Consider the following 24,742-nt stretch of genomic DNA (forward strand, 5'->3'; position numbering starts at 1 on the left):
CTTCACCCGCGTATGGAGTATACATTTCTCAACTCATACGAAATTAAGGATCTTGGAGCTACTACTCAGACTTCATACTTTATTCGTAACCTTAAAACATACCTTTTGGGCCTGAAACAAACACACATACACACACACACTCACAAAAAAACAACCAAACATCGCGAAAATAAAGTTAATACACTTACTTGGTATTCGACCATTGACAGGTGTGCTGAAGACAAATAGAATACAAAAACTGCACAGTATTAATTCACTCAATTTTGACATCGTATCGTCGTTTATATATTCAAAGTGACCCTGCGACTGTGTATTTATAGTTTATCTTTTATACATGTTTCAAATAATATAAGCATGAAAAGTCACCGAACATGTAAACCATTTAAGGAAAACCGGATACTAAAGAGATGTGGTTAACATTTGTTGTTAGAAACAAATTTTTTATAACGATTTGTAATCATGAAAATTACTAGTCTTTTTATCTTGATGCTTATATATTTTCTTAAATCTATTTTTTTAACCTGTTTAATGACATGTTATCATTCATTCAGATTTCTAATTTTCTATAATTAGCCTAATCATCGAATCTATCAATCGTATATGTTTCCCAGGTTTATCTCCTTTTTCTAAAAAGAGAACTCTATAGGTTTATTATTATGCCTTCAAGAGTTAAACAATACCTTCTCCGCTAGTGCCATTTTAGAAATATATCCAACCAATGCATTGAAAAATTAAAAAAAATGTTATAAATCATACTAGGTATATGGTAGTAGCACAATTATTCAAAATTTTATCTTTCCAACAAAAATTGAAAACTAGTCTTCAAAAATGATATTTAATTATCATTTCTGCTATATCTTTTTGCCATACCGTTGTGCTTTTCTTCAACTTTGGAATTATAATTGCCCCTTACATGTAACCATTTTTGACATTTTTACCTATTTTGTCTTTTTGTTTTGCATACACATTGTTTTCAATATAATCGAATTATATGCAACTGCCATACAAGTGAGAAGTTTTGCTAGCTATAACACCAGGTTCAATCGACCATTTTCTACACAAGGAAAAGCTTGTACCAAGTCAGGAATATGACAGTTGTTTTCTATTTGTTTAATATGTTTCAGCGTTTGATTTTGCCATTTGCTAAGGGACTTTCTGTTTTGAATTTTCAATATTATTTTACTATTTAGGTATCTTCTATTATTTGTCAAATTGAATGTGATAACACAAGTTGCCTTTTAGAGCATGTCAAGGATTATGTTTCTTTCTTAAAAGTTTATTTGCTTGTCATATATCAATAATTTTGGGAGCAAATCGTATAATAAATTGTACATCGTTTTAAACAAGGTAAAAATTTAATTTGAAATATGTTTGTAAATAAAATCAGACTCTTAATGACATTGTTGACATGTTGTGACCGTGGTCCCGGTGATTGCCTTAATAAATACTTGTAAATGACATAAAAAGATTAATTGCTCATTTGAAATGTGTCTACATGTACATGTAATAATAAATTTTGGACATGTTTACGTAATGTGGTTTCTTTGCAAGTTAATTTCCTTTCACCTTCACTTTGATTTATAAGTATAACATTAAAGGGTAGTTTGCGATTTTTTACTTATCATCTAAATATGTTTATTACGATATAAAACCACCTTCACAAAGTCTGGATAAAATCGAATATTCGTAATTTATTTGGTTGACATACGTCATCGGGCTGTGACGTTTGAGTCCGATTTTCATTGCTGGTAGGAAATTAAAATCAGTTAAAGTCTTAAACGCTTGTCGATTTTTTTTCCCGTAATTAAAAGCGCGCAGATTATCGCTTTTATTGGTTTGATGGTTGTAAATTCAAAATCGTTATTCAAATAATGATATATTTGTATACGCAAACCGAAGGATTTTAGGGAATCTGTTGAATCAATGTCTCGATGATAGGTAAATGCCTGCATACGTTACTATTCGTATCTGGTGTGAAAGTTTTTGAATAATGCTATTTATATGCAAACTGAAGGATCTGAACTTAAATGATTTATGTGAAAAATAACGAGTACGGGGCGGGGGTATGACACGAAATCAGCCAAAACCTACCCGAATTATAACTCCTTTGCTTGCTCCTTACTTGTATGATCATTTAGTCCGAAATTTAGCTTATCAGATTAGAAAAAAATACAACGCTTCTGCTTCGGACTAGAGTTGAAATACAGCATTTGCTAATAACCCATGCAAAACAGTAAGACGTATATTCACGAGCGTATAATGCACAAAAATAGGGTTGTTGTGTACTCTTAAATGTAGTTAGGTGGTATGGTTTCCATACACCGACCTGATGTTATAGTACACACACAAATTAATTTGGCTTATTTGGTCTCATTTTTAGTTTTTCTCATTGGCAGTCATAACCCTCATCTTTAAATTCAAGAAAAGTCGTTAATCTTCAATATTTTGTAATCAATTTTAAAGCTTGATTGAGACGTAAATTCAGTCAGATACGGATTGTTCTTATTTCTTCTATTTTACAAAAGAACCGCTGAAGTCAGGAATTCGGAATATGGCTGTCATTATACATGCTTAGTTTGTATCTAATTTGAAGCTTAATCCCACTATATCAGCCTAATTGCTTTTCATCTTTAGAATTCCCATTGCAATAAATATCTATGTCATATATAAAAAACTTTTGATATAATTGAGATAATAAAAGGATAACTTGGAGTGTATACATGTACATGTAAAAAAAACAACAGCAATATTTGACGAAGATGATAATAATGGAATGGAATTTTAACGTCCAGTGACATATCTTACATGCATGTCAGAACAGAATCCTAAAATTGACAATAGGTATTAATAGAATCCTACTTTTCACAAGGTAGTCACGCTTGGTAGGATTTCCACGTGCTATTTCACAAGGTTCATATTATTATACAATATAACTAACAATTGTGATGACGAATTTCTTAATTTGTTCTAGGACAATCTAAATGAAATATAAATCTGAGATTTTACCATATATAAATACGAAAATGTGGTATGAGTGCCAATGAGACAACTCTCCATCCAAGTCACAATGTGTAAAAAGTAAACAATTATAGGTAAAAAATCGGCCTTCAACACGGAACCGTGGCTCACACCGAACAGCAAATTATAAGAGGGCCCCAAAATGCTCAGTGTAAAACAATTTAAACAGGAAAACCAACGGTCTAACGTATTTAAAAAAAAGAGAAACACTTATGAACCACACCAACAAACGACAGCCACTGAACAACAGGTTCCTGACTTAGGACAGGTGCAAACAAAATGTTCACTATGTTCATATTTTTGACGAAGAAAAGCAAGTTAGATATAGATCTGAATTTAAATCAGATTGGTTCTGTAATTTCTCCTTTGTTTTTAATCTACCTAATTTAAATTGTGACTACATGTATCTATAGTTCCGTAACTTTCTGCATAAACCAATGATTGACAAGTGTGTACATTTTTGTGAAATATGTGAAATAAATATCTATATGTTTCAAAATGTCCATAAATATTGACAAAGAGTACATACTTACATTTTCCAAATTTGACCTTGGAAAACATCTACAAAGATTTTTACTTCATTAAATCTTTAGTTGCAATCATTTAGATTTTCATAAATATCATTCATTACACCAGAAATGTCATTCATATCAAGCAGTTGTAAAATTGACTACACGTATATGAGTTTAGTAATTCGTAGTATATCACTGTCGGATTCAAGCCAGTACTGTGTGGTTTATTGATATCACGTGGTTTTTTTACCCGGGAAGACGTCAAGATGGCTACATGAAGATAATTGATATTCTCAATTTAAAATCTACGGTGAAATGTGATCTAGGAGAATAAAATGTTAATGTTTATGATTTTTTCTTTTTTATACATAATGAACATATCAATGTTTTAATTTTTTGGCGAAGTTTCCCTTTAGGAATATAAGAAGGGTACAAATTACAATCATGAATTCATCGTTAGCCTTAAGACAATGTTCAGACTAACTAGCAGCATTCTTTTTGGTTCGCTTCTGGTATTGCATTTCAACACAGAAGTGTTTGGTAGAGGTTCGTATATTTTTTTAGCTATTCTTACTAAAAATCAAATCATGAAATGTCGTCCATTAGATTATTTCTGCTCATGTAAATTAATTTGAACTCCAAATAAGACAAACTGAATTACCGGCCCGAATTAAGTTTTTAAGTAATATTTGTATATAAATATTAGTAAGCTAAAAGACACTTAGTATAATTTATTGATAGAAATAATTTATAAAAAAATGATATTTGGCGCAATTTGCGATGCAATAACTATCACACGAAGTAAAAAAAAAACAAAACAAAAATTATAATACTGTATCTGTATTTTTTTTATTTTTGGTGTTGTATTTAATTTCGCGGTATCTTATTTTTTTTGCTAAATTAAATACACGCGAATACAACTGCAGCTTACATGCATATAAACTATTGAATAAATATCACCGATTTTATTACTGCATGTTTACCTTGTTTACATAACAAAAAAACTGTAAAATCAACACATGTAATCCATGCGGAAAACCAATCAAGGATTACGGAACAAAAGGAAATATATAATGCCCATTGCCAAATATTACAGTTTTATTGTGTAACTAACAATTAAATCGGATAACAACATTTCTCTAATTCTTCGTCAATTTATCCCTTTCTGCACCCATTGTATAAAAAAATTTAATCAACGTGTGGTTCGTTTGATCTTTTCTTGCTTTCCTCTGAATTTCCTATTACTAAGGAATAAGTTTGCCTGCATATTGTTTGAAAATCATTAGAGAAACAGATTCCACCACCAAATATCGTATTATACGATATTTATCCACTCTCGACAGTTAAATTTCAAATACTTAAAGCGCTCGGCGAGCCTCGTGTTTTAAATTTGAAAATTTAACCGTCTGGAGTGGATAAATATCGTATCACACTCGATGCAGTGGTAGAATCTATATTTATATAACATACAACTATTGTGATGATGGAATAATTCTTGTTTATTTTTTTCATATAATTGCAAAACAAATATAAAGTCTTAAATAATCATGTATTTAAGCATCCTTTAAATATGATATTAAGTCTGTTTTTTACCTCATATTTTAGAAAATATTGCGAAATTAAATACATGCGAAATCAATGGTAATACCAAATTCGCGAAAATAAGTAGTACTACATATAAATTAAGGCAACAGTAGTATACCGCTGTTCAATAGTCATAAATCGATAAAGCGAAAACAAGTCCTGGTAACAAATCAAAACCGAGGAAACACATCAACTATAAGAGGAAAACAACGGAACAACAGAAACACTTAACTGCAACAAAAACAAACGCCAACATACATAGAAACGGGTTTTTTGAAAACAACTGCCATGTTCCTGACTTGGTACAGGACATTTTAAGAAAGATGGTTGGTTGAAGCTTGTTTTATGGCTAGCCAAACCTCCCGCTTATATGGCAATGTAAAAAATACCGCCAAAATGACAACATTACGTGACAGGATTACATTACAACTAAACGCAGTAACACAATATAATAGTACATTAGAACATGTAAACCACAGAACAACAATGGGCACCTCCCATTTACATCACAATAGATTTATGAACCGTGCGTCACACGAATGTAGCAACGCCACAAAAAGTGACGTAACAGGTAAATTTCTGAAAATAGAATATAAAATTGGGATTAAGTTTGTAATGGTGTTATTTTTTGTATTTTCTAACCATTACACGAATATTAATATGGAATTGTGTTAGAAATGGTGTAATTATTTGTATTTCCTTACCGGTTTTTCTTCTAAACTAAAACTGTAAAAACAAATAAATCCTGTGCATATAGTAGCTTTAAACTAAAAATCATATAAATGAACTAGCATATACAGTAACTTTTAGTCACCATATCCGATGAAGATTCAACAATCAGAAAACTTAACATTAAGTAAGCCAGTAGCAAACCAAATATTATTTACATAACATGATGATTTAGTAGCACAACCAATACAGTTTAGTACGTTATAAAAAACAAAAATCGATTCCAAAAAGAAAAAAAAAGAATAATTCGATTCTAGCTGATAACATTTATTTGTTGCAATTATTGTATATCAGACGGTGTTGAACGACACCCATAGGACTACAGGGTCATAGCTATTGACAAGGAACGGAAGTGTTAGCGCTCAAGCTTCATCCGAACCTGGACCAGTGGTTTAACTGCAGAACATCAAACAAATCATAAAAACAAGTTTATTTTATTCTGTTTCCTTTTAAACTTCGCCCTTCAATGGAAACCCGAAATTCATGTACGTGTGCACATATTTTGTTAATTTGCGTATTCAAATTTTTTCAAACGTTTAGATACAGTATCTATCATAAGTTGGTAATAGCCTTATGCAGTGATTAACAGGGTCATAGAGCTGAAAACTTTCCAAAATCAAATACATATGAATATATGATGATAAGTTCGATATATAAGAACTACCTATTTATTCTTGATAAGATTCATAGAATAATAATTGTCAGCTTTAAGTTCGGATATATATTACTCTACAACAGTTTTAGGAAAGTTAACCTGCAGATTCTGACACTTCTATACAAAGAAAAGTTTTGAACAGATCTATTTTTTTTTTAAGAATATCGTTGCTTAATTGTTTGCTTAGTGTAATTTAATTTTTAGAATAATTACTATTTTCGTTATTAATTTTTTTGTAAAATTTTATTACAAACTGTTGTTTCAAATAATCTAGCTTATACCATAATCCACAAACAAATACTACACGACAGGTGCATCCTTAGATCAGATTGCGCTGTGTCATACTGGTTCATGAGGTATTACCGGGTATCCAATGATTCACCGAAAAAAAGATATTTAATATGCATATTTTTCTTGTAATTATAGTTAAGACATAGAATTGTTTTCTTGTAATTATAGATAAGCTATAGAAATGTCGTATACTACTCACTTATCTATAAATAATATATACCCTTTACCTTTGCAATTATTGTAAAATATAAAGAACTGCATTTGAGCAACGAAGAATTGGAAATTTGAAATTGGTTTTGTTTTATTTATCAGGAACATTTTTGTCTTTATGCTTTAAAACAATATTACTTTAAAAAAACTGAATCCTATCTTAAGTATAAACAATCAAAGTTCAGAAGCAAGCCATTGCTAATTATAATTTATGTCAATATTTACGCAATTAATACATTTATTCAACAGGCTATAAAATGAAATGTTCATCTGTTCCCACGATGTGGTAAGATGATGTTATACCTGACTTTCCCGAATATCAATAATAAAAAGCAACTCAACGATAGCAACTAAGATACATGCACAAAGCAACGTGAAGGTGTTTCTACAATATTTTAAGCTCTAAATAGTCCAGAGTCTATTTAAGGTGTACGTACATTATTAGAAACAATGACTGTATGGTTGTTAACCTTTGAAGCGTTATTTCTGACCTAATGTTATGTGGTATACATCGCCCTTGACCCAGTACACTCCAATATGTAGTTTCAATTGTGTTTAACGTACTCTGTAAAAATTTCCTCTGGTGAGTTTATGTGTACTAATACCCTTTGATAAACAATCAAAGATTTTTTATCTAAAATTGGATGTTTTAATTTATCTTTTTTCTTCTCCTGGAGCTGGGTTACTGTCTCATTTACATTTAACCCACAACTCCTGTTGTTCTTTTGTTTATTTCTAAAATATTATCGCATGAGTAAAAAAGCAAATATTGATTTAAACAAAATAACTCATATTAAAAAGCATATACTTTTTTTAAAATTCAAAAGTCAGATAGAAATGATGAAGCATGAGCAACTAGTTAAATCCTTATTAAAGTTGTTGCAATGCCTGGAGTCTAGCCTTTCTTGAACAAGTAGCGCTTTTTTGTTTTCAAGCATTTAAAAATCCATTGTGTGTACATTTAATTCGGCTGGTTTGTTTGAAAATCCAATAAACTCATAAACTACTGGCTAAATAAATCTCATAAGAACCTAACATTCCGTAGGCAGTTATGTTTATATAAGAGAAACGTATGATTCTATATTTTTCGAAATGCGATTGACGGAAAGTATCGGTACTCACTACTTACACCAACTTAGACAGGTAAAGTGAAGGGGATTGTCTTGAAATAAAAAAAAAAGCACTAAATAATTAGCATTTCAAGGTAAAAGTTGAAGATAACTGTAAAACAAGATTGTACACAGCGATTTATTTAATTTAATACAGATTGTTGTAGGTTCACAAGTCCTGCAGAGGTCTCCATAATTTGTCTGAACGTTTGTCTTGCGTGCCTCCATAAAGGTTTTATATTGATATAAACATAAAATGTGGTATATTGCCAATGAGACAGCAGTCCACCAGAGTTAAAATGAAATGGTTGTAAGCAATTGTCACATAACATCTTGTGCAAACGAGTTCTTGACAAGCGGCAGAATATCAAGCATGTTTTCATGGGTTTCGCCGGTTACAAGATAAACAAAAAAAATGTCTGTGCTTATTATATATGTTTATCGACCGTAGTTTTCTCAAAAGCTCAATAGATATTTGAAAAAAAAGTATATTCTAGTTTTGTTGAGCATTTTGATATACAGAATTAGATTGGAGAAGATAAGATATAACATAAATTTCCGGCTTAAATTATTATTAAACCCAACTTGGTCTATAGAAATGCTCTTTAGATGGTCCGCTACAAAAACTATGTCTGACAGCCCTATACACTTTTCAAAATGGCCATCGCAGCCTTTGAGCGGTCGACTTCTCGTCGATTTTTTATTATTCCGACAAATTTAGAAATATGGCCCCCAAGGCCTGTGATTGGTTGACTGATTTTTTTTTCGAACCAAACTTGAACAAAATTTACCTGGATTGTCATATCCCAAAATTGTTTCCGATTGTCCATAAAGGTTGTCTGAATCGCCCCTAAAGACCATAATTTGTTGGCACATTATTTAAAGTAATTTTTGTCAGCACAGATAATCTGCTACTACTCCTCCCATTCCCTCTGGTTATCTGACCTTCCCTCTATTTTAGCATCTGTGGGAGAGGGATTTTTTTCTATCAGAAAACGAGATTTTTGTATTTGTTCACAATCTATGGAATTGTAGTTGTAGAAAAACATCATTCAAAAGTAATTATCTGGCTTCATATACATGTGTTTTAGCTTGACGTCATATCTGATTGAAATGTTCTGTTACGTAATATCTGGACTCAAATTTTGCTGTTTTTTGTCGGCGGAGTGATAGTTTGCTCCATCCATGGGACTCTGGTTTTATTTACACGAAAATTCTCATGAATCAAGCACGCCATAAAGCTCACATTTGAGATGATCCTTTTCATTTTATCTGTCACAGTCGGTGTCAACAGTCGGTACCGAGACTTTCCGTAAATCTCTGATAGGAAATATCGTATCAACAGGGAGATATACTCCATATGCAGGTGCTGTTGGAATATTGCTACATACAAATGGTAATATGGGTATGCATACATTTATATAAATTTGACAGATGATTATACTTTTTAGTGGATTTGAGAAACTTAGTTTTTTTAACTTAAATCAGCAACGACGAAATTTTGTGGAATATTTTCTTGTGTAAAATACAGGTTCAACAATATCTAGAAATGATCCTTACCTTTGTCTGTTTAAAATATAATAAATTTCGAAAATTACTCACTAATGCATATCCAAATACAGTAAACTAGTAGTACACATATGTGCATGTGATTTCAAGAACCAAGTTATATGCCAATGTACTTGTATTTTCTCTAATTAATTAGCTGTTAATTTTGATATAGCAATGCATTTTTTGTCCCCAGAACAGATTTCTTTTAGGTAGAGTAAGCACATATTTACAGCTCCTAGTCTAATCCAATTGTTGGAATTTCCTTTCTTAGTTTCGAGGTGCATACTCTTCTCACGCAAACCCCATCCCGCTTAATGTCATAGCATAAATGACTTTCTATTAAATAAATTTCATACAATGGTTAAAAATATACATTGTGTCTTAAACACAAAGTTGTCTCATTTGCAATTATATGTGTACCACATCTCGGTCAACTAAACCACACATGAACACAGGACGCAAACAAAAAACGCACACTAAAATGTTTCTTGGCGCATTCTTTTGAACAGTATCAACTGTTCATTTTTGCTTGTGATTTGTGTATTGCTCTGTTTAAAGGTTTCATATTTTACAGTTATAGCTGTTTAATTTTTTTAACTATCTTTTTATATTTTATTTCATTATTAAGGTACACTTTAGAGGGTTCTTCAACATTATTACTGTGTTGATTGTATGATGTATTTGATTGCGTTATTTAGTTTATGCTTTATTTTGCGTCTGTTCTCTAATTAGGTGACAGTTTTGTCCCTTAAAAGAGTCTGTTTTACCAAAATAATCTTCCCAAGTAGGGTATTACACATCATTGGCCTTTAAGATGTTTGTGTTTGTGCGTTCCCGATGAAGGTACATAAAAAAAACCTACCAAACGCATGAAATAAATGAAGTGTTATTTTCCTTTACTAGCAATTGGTTGATACCACTGTTGGTGGACTGTTATTCCTAGAGGGTGTCATCAACTCATTGGTCAGGGCTTTGGTACTGGTATGATTTTGAACAATTTTCGTTTGATTAATCCAGACAGAAATTATTAAGTAAGTGAGGTTCAGACTGCCTCAGGCAAGGTTTGAACTTAGATGAATTTTGCTATTTCTTTTGGGTTCCTTTTGATCAGAATGTTTAGAATTTATACATTCTTGACTTTCCAATTTTGTTTTGTTTGAGTGTTCCTTATGAATGTAAATCCAGAAAAGAGCTTCGTACGCACGAAATTATCAAAGTGTAATTTTCATTTACTAGCACATCAACGAAATAAATACTGGTGGATTGTTTTGCACTGAAGGTATCATCAACTCAGCAGTCAGTGATTTGGTACTGGTTTGATGTTGAACATCTTGTTCTTCAACACTTCGTTTAGAAATGATGAAATTATTTAAAAAAAACATAGGTTCTAACTCCATCAAGCAAAGATGACCTCCGATTAATTTGGATGTTGTTGATGTTCCCTTTTGGTCATACAACTATTCACGTGTTTGAGTATTATACATCCTTGGACTTCAAATGTTTGGTTTGAAAAAATGAAAACAACACGTAATAAATTTCATGCGTCCGAAGCACTTTTCTGGATTTACCTTCATCAAAAACGCTAAAAGCCGAATATTTGAAAATTATGGATGTATAAGGACCGAAACAGGTAAGGAGCTATACAACCTAGTCATGATAAGCTGTTGCCATCGATATATGTATCTTCCGTGTGTACATTCCAACGTATAAAGCAAATTTTTAAATGCAAGCCAGCATTGTACGTAATACATTCGTTATACATTTTGTAATTTAAAAAAACGGTGGACTGTTGTTCCAATACAATACAAGAGATGCGAGAGATACCAAACTCATAAGTTGAAAACAAACTGACAATGTAAAATTACGAAAAACAAACAGTACACAACAAACAACATAGAAAACTAGCGACTGAGCAACACGAATCCCACTAAAAAACAAGGATTGATCTCAGATGCCTCAGTAGGGCAGGCAGATCCTGTCCCATAACAGAGGAAACACGTTCAATGTATTTCCTAGAGGAAAAAAGGTTTTCGTAATTGATGCGATAGGAAATATATTGATATACAGATAAACTTACATAATCACTAGCTTTAACATGTAAACTATGCAAATAATTCAAAGTCAATGAACCGTAATCGAGCTGGGAATGTTAAATAGTTTACAAGTATATAATATATATCAATGCTAATACAACTGCATACCAAATAACCACCGAATTACAATTAATACTTCCACTTAACCTTACCTCCTTTAACAAGTAACATATGCAAAATAGTTAAACTCAATGAACGATGAAGAGCGGTGTCAAACAATTCCAATAGAAACCGATATGTGTTTGTGATAATACACCTTATAACCAACTATCTCAATGACTTATAATTATAGTTGCTTCACTTACACTGACCTAATCACAAACTTTATGATGTTAAATATACAGAAGTTTTAACATCAATTATTCATGACTGAGGGGTGGTAACAAATAATCTCTAGATCAATGAGATAAACACATAGTACAACTGCATACCAAACATCATCCGCGTATCATAAGAGTTCTGTTTTGACCGACGTACATTATATCATAAACTAATACAATCGTTAACACTGGAAACAGTATAAACAAGAGTCGCTTCTGCGACTTCGTCAAAATTGAAAAGAGTTTTGCAAATATCTTTATTGGAGAAAATGTAAAGAAAACAAAAAAGTGCATCATTCTGTCACTTTTGCTTGGCTGTCCTTTGTTTTCATTCATGACCTACACAAATTAAATATATATATTACTTAAACCATATCTATGTAAAAAAAATATCAACAATATTTGTATATATATGGTTATATATATAAAGGACAATGATATATTGAGAAAAAACAAAAATCGAACTATGCTGAAAGCTTATCTTTGGCTCTTATGTATGATAACAAAACTCACATTTTGCACTTACCATACCGTTGGTCCCGAACATGCGTAAAACATATGTATCCAAAAAGTTGTGGCGCGCATCGATTTCAGCATCATACACAATAATGAGTAAATTTGCTGTAGATTTTTTGCAAAAACACAAAAAAGGATAATTATCTTATATCAAGGAATTCCCGGAATAAGTGAAATTACAATCTTGATTTGTTTACTTATAGATTTTTTTGTTTTAAATCATTTCTGCAAAAAACAGTTTCAGTACGCAATAATTGCTGTTTTTGACAAAAATGTGCGGAATTTTCGTTTTTTTTTTTTAATTTTGCAATATCTCAAAGTGTTTTTCCAAAAGATTTAAAAACAAATGGACCAACATCGTCCTTTTAGTTCATTTACTTTTACAACGAGTCAACAGATATTGTCGATTATGTTGATTTATTTTTGGATCGTGTCTGCCTTATATTGTTTCCTATTGTTATAGATTTTCCTGATCTAATATATTTTTTGCTTAAAATGCAAAAGGGATAGAGTCATCAATTAGGAAAATAGCTCCTATAAGTTGGGCATGTTTATATACAAAAAGTACTTTCGGTTTTATACAATGGTCGTACGTTTGAATGAAATAACTCGACAAATCAACGGAGAATGTTGTATAATATAAAAACTATTTGCTACTGCGTACTTTGAAAAACTCAGAATATAACTATTTAGGTAGAAGACATATCTTACCATATAGCTATGTACGAGATTTAAAAGCATTTCCACATGGCTCTTTTGCAAAAGTGACCACAACCGTTTGAACAACATAAACGTCCAGGACCACAGCCAGTTACCGGACATTGTTCTTCACAAACACCGAATCTTCCTGGATGTAGGGTTGGACACACCAATCTGCACTCTACAATAAAAGAAGCTGATTATTGTTTCTTCGATAGAACGCTAATTTAGCTCATCTCAAGTTCATAGTTCTTAAATTTTTACGTTAAATGATAAACTCATACAAATATTTGTTTTTGTTAACTGAACTTCGATCCACTTCTTGAGGTTATGTTCCAAATTTCATATGAAATGAACCCAAGAGTTGTAAGATCAGCCCACCCATAGTGACAACACTATTTTACACATTGTTCAAGTACTTCGTGCAAACGGTTATGTTTTCATAATTGATGATGTCAAATATATCAAAAGAATTTGATATTCTATATTGTTAATATAGATAATTAATAGCAATATGTTACAATCAATTATAACCCTATGATATTCATGAATAAAAATTATTGAAATTTTATAAATATTTTATCTTCATTATGCGAACTTCAGCTTTATTCCGTATAATTGATTTTCACTGCTTTCATTTCAAAAGACAATATCTGCCAAGGTCTTGTATTTATTTTTTTTATTTCGGATTTAAATGTTAATAACAAACATATCTTACTTCGAGTATCTGAATAAACGACATAAAAGCAAGTGACGATCACATTTTACGCGATAAACTCTTCCGCCCGACATGCAAGATACAAAGCTTACTTTCTTTAGTTTCTTTATAAGTTAAAAGATAATTCAATTCTTTAATGATAGTGAATTATTTGAGAACAAATGAAATTATTCAGATGTGATTTTAGTGGAAATAGGTAGGGGAAAATTATTTTTTAAGTCCAAGCAAAAATATCAAGTTTTCTCAATACTCATAAATCTATTTCGTATTTGTAAACAGGTATGCGTATGCGACATTCTTTCATTAAATATATGTGTTTTACAATACTTTTGTCCTTGAGGTAAAAATTCGTCCTCTATCTAGAAATTTAGTCATTTTCATTTTGACTTTCTTTAGAATGATAAATGTTGATAAACATGTGTGAATTTGGAGTACCACTATCGGCATTCTTATGGGAACCAATTGCGCACCTCTGCATACCGATCTTTTCTTATTTTCATATGGGTCGGAGTTTCTTCAGATACTTGTTATAAAGAAAAAGATCAAAGAAACTAGATTACTTAATTTCACATACAGGTATATTGATGATGTTTTTTCCATTAGCAGTCCAATCTTTTCTGATTCGATCCCATTTATATATCCTACTGAACTATAGATAAAAGAAGCCACAGCTTCCTCTGCATCAATTCTAGACATTTACCTAGAATTTGACAACCACGAGCATCTCAGTACCAGAATCTATGACAAACGATACGATTTCAACTTAGGAATGATAATTTTTCCTCACCTTAGCAGCAATATACCAACCTAACTCACGTATTGAGTATACATTCCTCAACTCATACGATATTCAAGAGCTTGCAGCTGCTACTCAGACTTTGTAAAACGTTAACGGTGTCTCAGCTAACACTTAATGAGCCAGGGAGTTTTCAAAGAACGTCTCGTCCTCTTTCTCTTTCATCGGAAAATAGCAAGACCCATTAGATAAATATTCAGTGTCTACTTCACAAATAATACAAGATGGTATTGAGTTATAGATTCTAGATCTGGTGTTTAAGTTGTGTATCTTTTTATTTTACTTTAAGTTCCCCATTACACGTATTTGTCTTCGCGCAATTATGTTTCTTTTCGTCGTATGACTTTTGACGTGACTCAGTGTTAATACATCACGCTATCGGTTTTTTGACTTTTTAACTTTTAGGCATTCCTGGTGAAGTAGGGTCCTGGGATGCGATTGGGGCATATGGTTTTTACAGTTTTATTTTATTTACCATTGCATTTATGTTTACCTATTTTTAATTTATTGAGAAAGAGTATATGCTATATACCATATGTACAATCAACGACAACATTTGTTTTGACGTCATTGTCAAATTCGAAATTTACCATCTACGACACCTTTTTTGTTGGCGTCTTTGGTGGCTTAATTTGTATGTTTGGTTGAATTTGTTAGTCGGTTATGATGTATGTTTACACAGTTTTGACTGCTGGATCCTATTTATTGTCACCTTAACCTTTCATGTATGTTTGTGTCGCTAAACCAATTTTGTCCATATAACGAAACCATAAACAGTCTCACATATGGGAGGTTAAGCTAGCTATACAACCCGATTTAACTCTATATTTTCTTAGGAAAATGCCTATACAAAGTCAGGAATATGGCAGTTGTTTTTCACTTATTCCGTTGATTGACATCGTTTGATTTTGTCGGTTTTTCGTGGACTTCTCCTCTTAGGGTTTGCCTTGAAGTGAGGTATTATTGTTATAAAATTGAGAAACGAAATGGAGAATGTGTCAAAGAGACAACAACCCGACCGTAGAGCAGACAACAGCCGAAGGCCACCAATGGGTCTTCAATGCAGCAAGAAACTCCCGCACCCGAAGGCGTCCTTCAGCTGGCCCCTAAACAAATATGTATACTAGTTCAGTGATAATGGACGTCATACTTAACTCCAAATTATACACAAGAAACTAAAATTAAAAACGATACAAGACTAACAAAGGCCAGAGGCTCCTGACTTGGGACAGGCGCATAAATGCGGCGGGGTTAAACATGTTTTTTGAGATCTCAACCCTCCCCCTATACCTCTAGCCAATATAGAAAAAACAAACGTACAACAGTACGCACAGTAAAACTCAGTTTAAGAGAAGTCCGAGTCCGATGTCAGAATAGGAAACAAAAGAAAATACGTTTTCATTGACGAATACCTGATTCGAGACTTTATAAAACTTGAAGGAGAAAAGGGGAGGCATTCCAACTTCTGACTTATCTCAGCTACAGATATTAGGAGCTTAACATTACGAATTTGTATGTCTACAATCTAATTTAATATCAAAATTTAAAACTTTAAACATATTCCTTATCTTTCAGATGTATATTTTCAACAGTCAAAATGTGTTTGTTCAACAACACGATGACGGTTATACATAAATGTGATTCTGATATTCGTAGATTTCATTGCGCAAATGAAACAGAACTCGATCAAAACTTTTAATGTAGACAACTTATTTAAAACCCTACTTATAGAATCATCAACATGTATAATTTTACATAAAACAACAATTCTTTAGTTTAGGAAATTTGTCTTAATATAAAGGATCATTCGTTGTATTCATATCAGGATTTTTACCTAGATATTGATACGTAACCTTATAACACACAATTTGTGCCTGAAACACATACACACACATTTACAAAAAAACAAAAACACATCGCGAAAATAAAGTTTATACACTAACCTGGTACATGTACACGATGTACATTAATTTGACCACTGGCAGTGGTGCTGAAGACAAATAGAATACCAAAACTGCACAGTATTAATCCACTCAATTTTAACATCGTCTTGTCGTTTATATATTCAAAGTGACACTGCGACTGTGTATTTATAGTTTATCTTTTATACATGTTCCAAATGATATAATAATAAAGGAAATTTCGTTCTAAGAAGTGTATTTGGTTGTCAGGTATCAATAATTTTAGGGGAAAACCCCTATTATAAAACATCGTTTTAAACAAGGTAAAAAGGTAACTTGAAATATATTTGCTAATAAAATGATAATCTTAGTGACATTGTTGGCATGTTGTAACCGTAGTCCCGGTGAATGCCATAATAAATACTTGTAAATTACATAAAAAGATGTAAGTGCTAATTTGTAATGTGTCTACGTGTACATGTAATAATAAATTTTGGACATGTTTACTTAATATGGTTTCTTCGCAAGCTAATTTTCTTTCACCTTCAAAATTTATTCTATTGATAAGTATTACATTAAAAGAATTTTCACTTATCATCTATATATGTTTATTATAATATAAAAAACACATTCACAAAGTTTTAAATTTATATTATCTCTAATAACGGAGAAAATCGGATATTTGTTTGTTTTTTTGGGTTTTTTTTGGTTGACATACGTCATCGGGTTGTGATGTCTTAGCCCGATTTTGAATGCTGGGTAGGAAATCAGTTAAAGTCTTAATCGCATGACGACTTTTTTCCGTAATTAAAAGCGCGCAGATGACCGTTTTTCGTAGCTAAAAACCACAAAATAAGAATGAAAGAAAATGAACACGTGTAATATTTTGCCATGATTAAATAAAAAATCCTATGGTTTCGGTTTATATTCGATTTGATTTTATTCATAATTAGTTGCATTTTTTTCCGGAAATATTTACTGATATTGAACTGAACATGTTCTTCTTTTTTTATTTACCTTAATAATTTCAACATCCATTTCAGCGCAAAGTCTTTGTGAATAGAATGTGTCTGTTTTTACATTGGAAAATATCTAAATAGATTTTTACTCCAATAAATCTTTAGTTGCAATCATTTTGATTTTTATGAATATCATTCATTACACCAGAAATGTCATTCATATCAAGTTGTAGTAAAATGGACTACATGTATATGAGTTTAGTAATGTCTAGTATATCACTGTCGGATTCAAGACAGTACTTCGTGGTTTAATGATATCACGTGGTTCTTTGACCCGGGATGCCGTCAAGATGGCTACATGTAGAGAATTGATATTTTCAATTTAAAATCTACGGTGGTATCTGATCTAGGAGAATAAAACGTTATTTTTTATGAATTTGTGCTTTTTTATACGCAATGAACATAATATCTTTTAAAGTTACCCTTGAAGAATATAAAAAGAGGACACATTACAATCATGAATTCATCGTTAGCCTTAACACAACACAATGTTCAGACTAACTAGAAGCATTTTTTTCGATGCGTTTCTGATATTTTTCTTCCACACAGAAGTGTCTGGCAGAGGTACGTTTATTTTTTCAGCTATTCTTACTAAAAATCAAATCATGAAATGTCGTCTATTAGATTAATTCTGTTCATGTTAATTCATTTGAACGCCAAAAAAGGCAAACTGAATTACCGACCCAAATTAAAGTGTACATCTTCCAATCAGTAACCAATATTTACAATTGGTTCTTTTTTATATCATCAAAGAAAAGCATTACTCTGTGTATATCAATAAAAGTGTTGATAAGATTGGGTCAAAGGATCGTCTTTTATAATAAGATGACATGCCGACGACAGAAATTCAGCAATAAACAGCGAACAAGTCGGATTTCTAGAACTTTGAAAAGGAGTAAGAAAATTTGTCTCATTACTCATATAGGACGGAACTTTCAATTTTCAAAGCAGACAAGAGAGTTTTTCCTTTTTTTTTTTTTTTTTGGTCTTTTGTGTCATATCTTTAGTCAAATCAACAGAATAGTAAACAAATTTCCGAATAGGAACCCTATGACATTGCTACATTAAGTTTTTATGTTTTGTTTTGAAATAAATATAAGTAAGATAAAAGACACTAAGTATAATTTATTGAAAGAAGAAGTTTATAAAAAATAGGGAATTTGGTGCAATTTGCGATGCGACAAATATCAAACAAAGTCCAAAAAAAAAACAAAAATTATAATAGTGTTTATGTTTTTTTTTCGTGTTGTATTTATTTTCGCAGTAACTTTTATTTCGCGAAATTAAATACCAGCGAATACAAATGCAGCTCACATGCATATCAAAACTGTTGTATAAATATCACCGATTTTATTACTGCATGTTTACCTTGTTTACATAATATAAAATCAATCGAACAGTGGAACTGTTAAAACAACACCGGTAATCCATACAGAAAACCAATCAAGGATTACGGAACAAAAGGAAATACATAATGTCCAATGCCAAATATTATAGTTTTATTGTGTAACTAACAATAACATGTAAATCGGATATCAACCCTTATGTAACATATCACTATTGTGATGATTGAATAATCTTTGTTTATTTTTTTCATATAATTGCAAAACAAATATGAAGTCTTAAATAATCACAAATTTAAGCATCCTTTAAATATATTAAGTCCGTTATTTTTATCATATTTTAGAAAATACATGCGAAATCAAAGGTAATACCAAATTCGCGAAAATAAGTACATATACAGTGATAGCAAGTCACCATACCTGATAAAGATTCAACAATCAGAAAACTTAATATTTAGTTAGCCAGTAGCAAACCAAATATCATTTACATAGCATATTGATTTATCAGCATAACCAATACAGTTTGGTACGTTATAGAAAACGAAAATCGATTTAAAAGCTAAACACGAATTCGATTCTAGCTGATAACATTTATTTATTGCAATCATTGTATATCAGACGGTGTTGGACGACACCCTTACGACTACAGGGTCCTGGCTTATGAAAAGGAACGGATGTGTGAGCGCTCAAGCTTCACCCGAACCTGGACCAGTGGTTTAACTGCAGAACCTCAAACAAATGATAAAAACCAGTTTATTTTATTCTATTTCCTTTCAAATTTAGCCCTTCAATGGAAAGCCGAAATTCATTTACGTGTGCACACATTTTGTTAATTTACTTATTCATTAAAAGTTTGAATACAGTATTTATCATAAGTTGGTAATAGCCTTTTGCAGTAATAAAACCGGTCATACTGCTGAAAACTTTCCAAAATCAGTGCATATGAATAAATAATGATTAGTTCAATATATAAAAACTACCTATTTGTTCTTCATAATATTGATAGAATAACAATTGCCAGCTTACAGTTCGGATAAGTAGTACCCTAGAACAGTTTAAGGAAAGTTAACCTAAAGATTCTGACACTTCGAAACAAAGAAGAGTTTTGAACTGATCTGACTATTAATTATCTTTTTAAGAATATCGTTGTCAGATGATTTACTCAGTGTAATCAAATTTTTAGAATAATTATTATTTACGTTATTAATTTTTGTTTTATTCTTTTACGAACTGTTGTTTCAAAGTAATCTAGCTTATACCATAATTCACCAAATAATACTAAACTACACATGCGTTCTTACATCAGATTGTGTTGTTGCATAATGGTCCGTTAGGTAAAATCAGGTATACAATGATTCACCGATCAAAAATATATTTAATATGCATATTTTACTTGTAATTATAGTTAAGCTATAGAATTGTCGTATACTACTCACTTAACTATAACTAATATATACCCTTTATCTTTGCAAATATTGTAAAATATGAAGAACTGCATTTTAGCAACTAAGAATTGGAAATCTGTTTTGTTTTATTTATCAGGAACGTTTTTGTCACAATAGTTAAACAATATTATATTTAAAAAAAAACTGTGTCATATCCTAAGTCTAAGCAATCAAAATTCATGTACAAGTCACATTGCTTATTGTAGTTCATGTCAATATGTACGCACTTAATACATTTATTCGACAGACTATACAATGAAATGTCCATCTGATCCAACGGATAGAGTCAGCCACTGGGCTGACATGTGTGGACAAACTGGTTGTAAAAACGAATATATTTGCTATTCTTTTGGCTGTGGTAAAGATTGCAGAAAGGGGAATTTGGGTTCATAATTAAAGTAACAATTACCTACATATGTGGTAAGATATTGTTATACCTGACATTCCCGTATATCAATAATAAAATCCAACTCAACGATAGCAACTAAGGTACATGTATAAAGTAACATACAGGTGCCTCTGCAATATTTTAAGCTCTAAATAGTCAATAGTCTATTTAACATGTTTAAGGTGTACGTACATTATCAGAAACAATGAGTGCATGGTTCATAACCTTTAAAGCGTTATTTCTGGCCTAGTATTATGTGGTATACATCGCGCTTGGCCCAGTACACTCCAATATGTAGTTTCAATTGTGTTTAACGTACTTTGTGAAAATTTCCTCTGATGAGTTTATGTGAACTAGTACCCTTGCATAAACAATCAAGGATTTTTTTTATCCATATTGGATGTTTAAATTTATCTTTTTCTTCTCCTGGAGCTGGATTGCTGTCTCATTTAAATTTAACCCACATCTCATGTTGTTCATTTGTTTACTTTTAAAAGATTATCGCAAGAGTAAAAAAGCAAACATTGATTTAAACAAAATAACTCATATTAAAAAGCATATACTTTTTTTAAAATTCAAAAGTCAGATAGAAATGATGAAGCATGAGCAACTAGTTAAATCCTTATTAAAGTTGTTGCAATGCCTGGAGTGTAGCCTTTCTTGAAAAAGTAGCGCTTATTGTTTTCAAGCATTTTAAAATCCATTGTGTGTACATTTAAGCCGGCTGGTTTGTTTGAAAATCCAATAAACTCACAAACTACTGGCTAAATAATTCTCATAAGAACCTTACATTCCGTAGGCAGTTATGTTTATATAAGAGAAACGTATGATTCTGTATTTTTCGAAATGCGATTGACGGAAAGTATCGGTACTCACAACTTACACCAACTAAGACAGGTAAAGTGAAGGGGATTGTCTTGAGATGAAAAAAAAAGCACTAAATAATTAGCATTTCAAGGTAAAATTTGAAGATAACTGTTAAACCATATTGTACACAGCGATTTATTTAAATTAATAAAGATTGTTGTCGGTTCACAAGTCCTTCAGAGGACTCCATAATTTGTCTGAACGTTTGTCTTGCGTGCCTCCATAAAGGTTTTATATTGATACAATCATAAAATGTGGTATATTGCCAATGAGACAGCAGTCCACCAGAGTTAAAATGAAATGGTTATAAGCAATTGTCACATAACATCTTGTGCAAACGAGTCCTTGACAAGCGGCAGAATATCAAGCATGTTTTCATGGTTTTCGCCGGTTACAAGAAAAACAAAACAATGTCTGTGCTTATTATATATGTTTAGCTACCATAGTTTTCTCAAAAGCTCAATAAATATTTTAAAAAAGGATATTCTAGATTTGTTGAGCATTTTGATATACCGAATTAGATTGGAGAAGATAAGATATAACATACATTTTCGGCTTAAAACATTATTTAAACCAAACTTGGTATATAGAAATGCTCTTTAGATGGTCCGCTACAAAAACTATGTCTAACAGGCCTATACACTTTTCAAAATGGCCATCGCAGCCTTTGGGCGGTCGACTTCTCGTCAAACACTACCAAATGTAGACTTGGAATTTTCCATACAGCCTAGTCATAATAAGCGGTTGCCATCGATATATATTTCTTCCGTGTGTACATTTCATCGTATAAAGCAATTTTTTAATGCAAGGCAGCACTGTACGTAATACATTCGTTATACATTTTGTAAAGTAAAAACGATGGAAAATTGTTTCAATACAATACAAGAGATGCGAAAGATACCAAACTCATAAGTTGAAAACAAACTGACAATATAAAACCACGAAAAAATAAACAGTACACATCAAACAACATAGAAAACTAACGACTGAGCAACACGAATCCCACTAAAAAACAAAGGATGATCTCAGATGCCCCAGTAGGGCAGGCAGATCCTGTCCAAAAACAAAGGAAACACGTTCAACGTATTTCCTAGAGGAAAAAAGGTTTTCGTAATTAATGCGATAGCAAATATATTGATATACAGATAAGCTTACATAATCACTAGCTTTAACATGTAAACTATGCAAATAATTCAAAGGCAATGAACCGGGATAGAGCTGGGAATGTAAGATAGTTTATAAGTAGATAATATATATCAATGCTAATACAACAGCATACAAAACAACCACCGACTTACAATTAGTACTTCCACTTAACCTTACCTCATTTAACAAATAACATATGCAAAAATAGTTAAACTCAATGAACGATGAAGGACGAGGTCAAACAATTCCAAAAGCAACGATATTTGTTTGTGATAAAACACCTTATAACCAACTATCTCAACGACTTATAATTATAGTTGCTTCTTTTACACTGACCTAATCACAAACTTTATGATGTTAAATATACAGAAGTTTTAACATCAATTATTCATGACTGAGGGGTGATGACAAATAATCTCTAGATCATTGTGATAAACACATAGAACAACTGCATACCAAACATCCTACACTTACCATGAGGGTTCCGTTTTTACAGACGTACATTGTTATCACAAACTAATACAATCGACGACAATGAAAACAGTATGAACATGAGTAGCTTCTGCGACTTCGTCAACATTGAAAATAGTTTTGCAAATATCTTCATTGGAGAAAATGTAAAGAAAACAAAAAGTCCATCATTCTGTCACTTTCGTTTTGTCTGTCCTTTGTTTTCATTCATGACCTACACAAATTTAATCTATATTACTTAAACTATATCTATGTAAGAAAATATTAACAATAGTTGTTACTATATATGGTTATATATATAAAAGATAATAATATATTGAGAAAAAACAAAATCGAGCTGTGCTGAAAGTTTATCTTTGGCTCTTATGTATGTTAACAAAACTCTCATTTTGCACTTACCATACCATTGGTCCCGAGCATACGTAATACATATATATTCAAAAAGTCGTGGCGCGCACATCGCATTCAGCATCATACACAATTATAATCTTATTACTTAAATTAAGAATATGTATTTTGCTGATCATTTCTTCCGTTTACAATGTCTTCATATTTGCTATACCTTTTTACCTTTTTTATTCAAATGTCACTGATGAGTCTTTCATAGACGAAACGCGCGTCTGGAGTACAATATAATCCAGGTATCTATAATGAGTTAATTTTTGAAAAAAACACAAAAAAGGGATAAATATCTTATTTCAGGGAACTCCCGGAAAAACTGGAATGACTAATTTGATTTCTTAACTTACTGATAGATTTTTTTGTTTTAAATCATTTCTGCAAAATACAATTTCATTACGCACTAATTGCTGTATTTGACAAAATTGTGCAGAATTTCGTTTTTTTGTTTTTAATTTTGCAATATCTTATTGTGTTTTTCTAAAAGATCTTTAAAAAAATGGACCAACATCGTCCTTTCAGTTCAATAACTAATACAACGAGTCAACAGATATTTTCGACTATGTTGATATATTTTTGGATTGTGTTGTCCTTTTATTTTTTTCTATTATTATAGAATTTCTTTATCTTATATATTTTTCGCTTAAAAGGCAAAAGGGATAGAATCATCAATTTGTTTATATACAAAATGTACTTTCGGTTTTGTACATTGGTCGTACGTTTGAGTGAAATAACTCGACAAAATCAACAAACTACAAAGAATGCTGTATAATGTAAAAACAAATTGCTACTGCGTACTTTAAAAAACTCTGAAAATTACTATTTAGGTCGAAAACATATCTTACCATATAGCTATGTACGAGATTTAATAGCATTTCCGAATGCCTTTTTTACAAACGTGACCACAACCGTTTGAACAACATAAACGTCCCTAACCACAGCCAGTTGTCGGACATAGTTCT

The 24,742-nt window shown here is 31.5% G+C and overlaps 1 long non-coding RNA gene across 1 annotated transcript; it reads right to left on the reverse strand.

The window, feature by feature from the left end:
- Window positions 1-12,312: 12,312 nt before the first annotated feature.
- On the reverse strand, window positions 12,313-16,923 carry LOC127710733 (uncharacterized). The gene is made up of 3 exons (XR_007986306.1): window positions 16,745-16,923; window positions 13,300-13,468; window positions 12,313-12,411 (listed from the first exon to the last, which is right to left on the reverse strand). It is a non-coding gene; the product is annotated as an uncharacterized LOC127710733 (long non-coding RNA).
- Between the last annotated feature and the right edge of the window lie 7,819 nt (window positions 16,924-24,742).

Source organism: Mytilus californianus, unplaced genomic scaffold (assembly GCF_021869535.1).
Source record: "Mytilus californianus isolate M0D057914Y unplaced genomic scaffold, xbMytCali1.0.p SCAF_8, whole genome shotgun sequence".
NCBI classification, from domain to species: domain Eukaryota; kingdom Metazoa; phylum Mollusca; class Bivalvia; order Mytilida; family Mytilidae; genus Mytilus; species Mytilus californianus.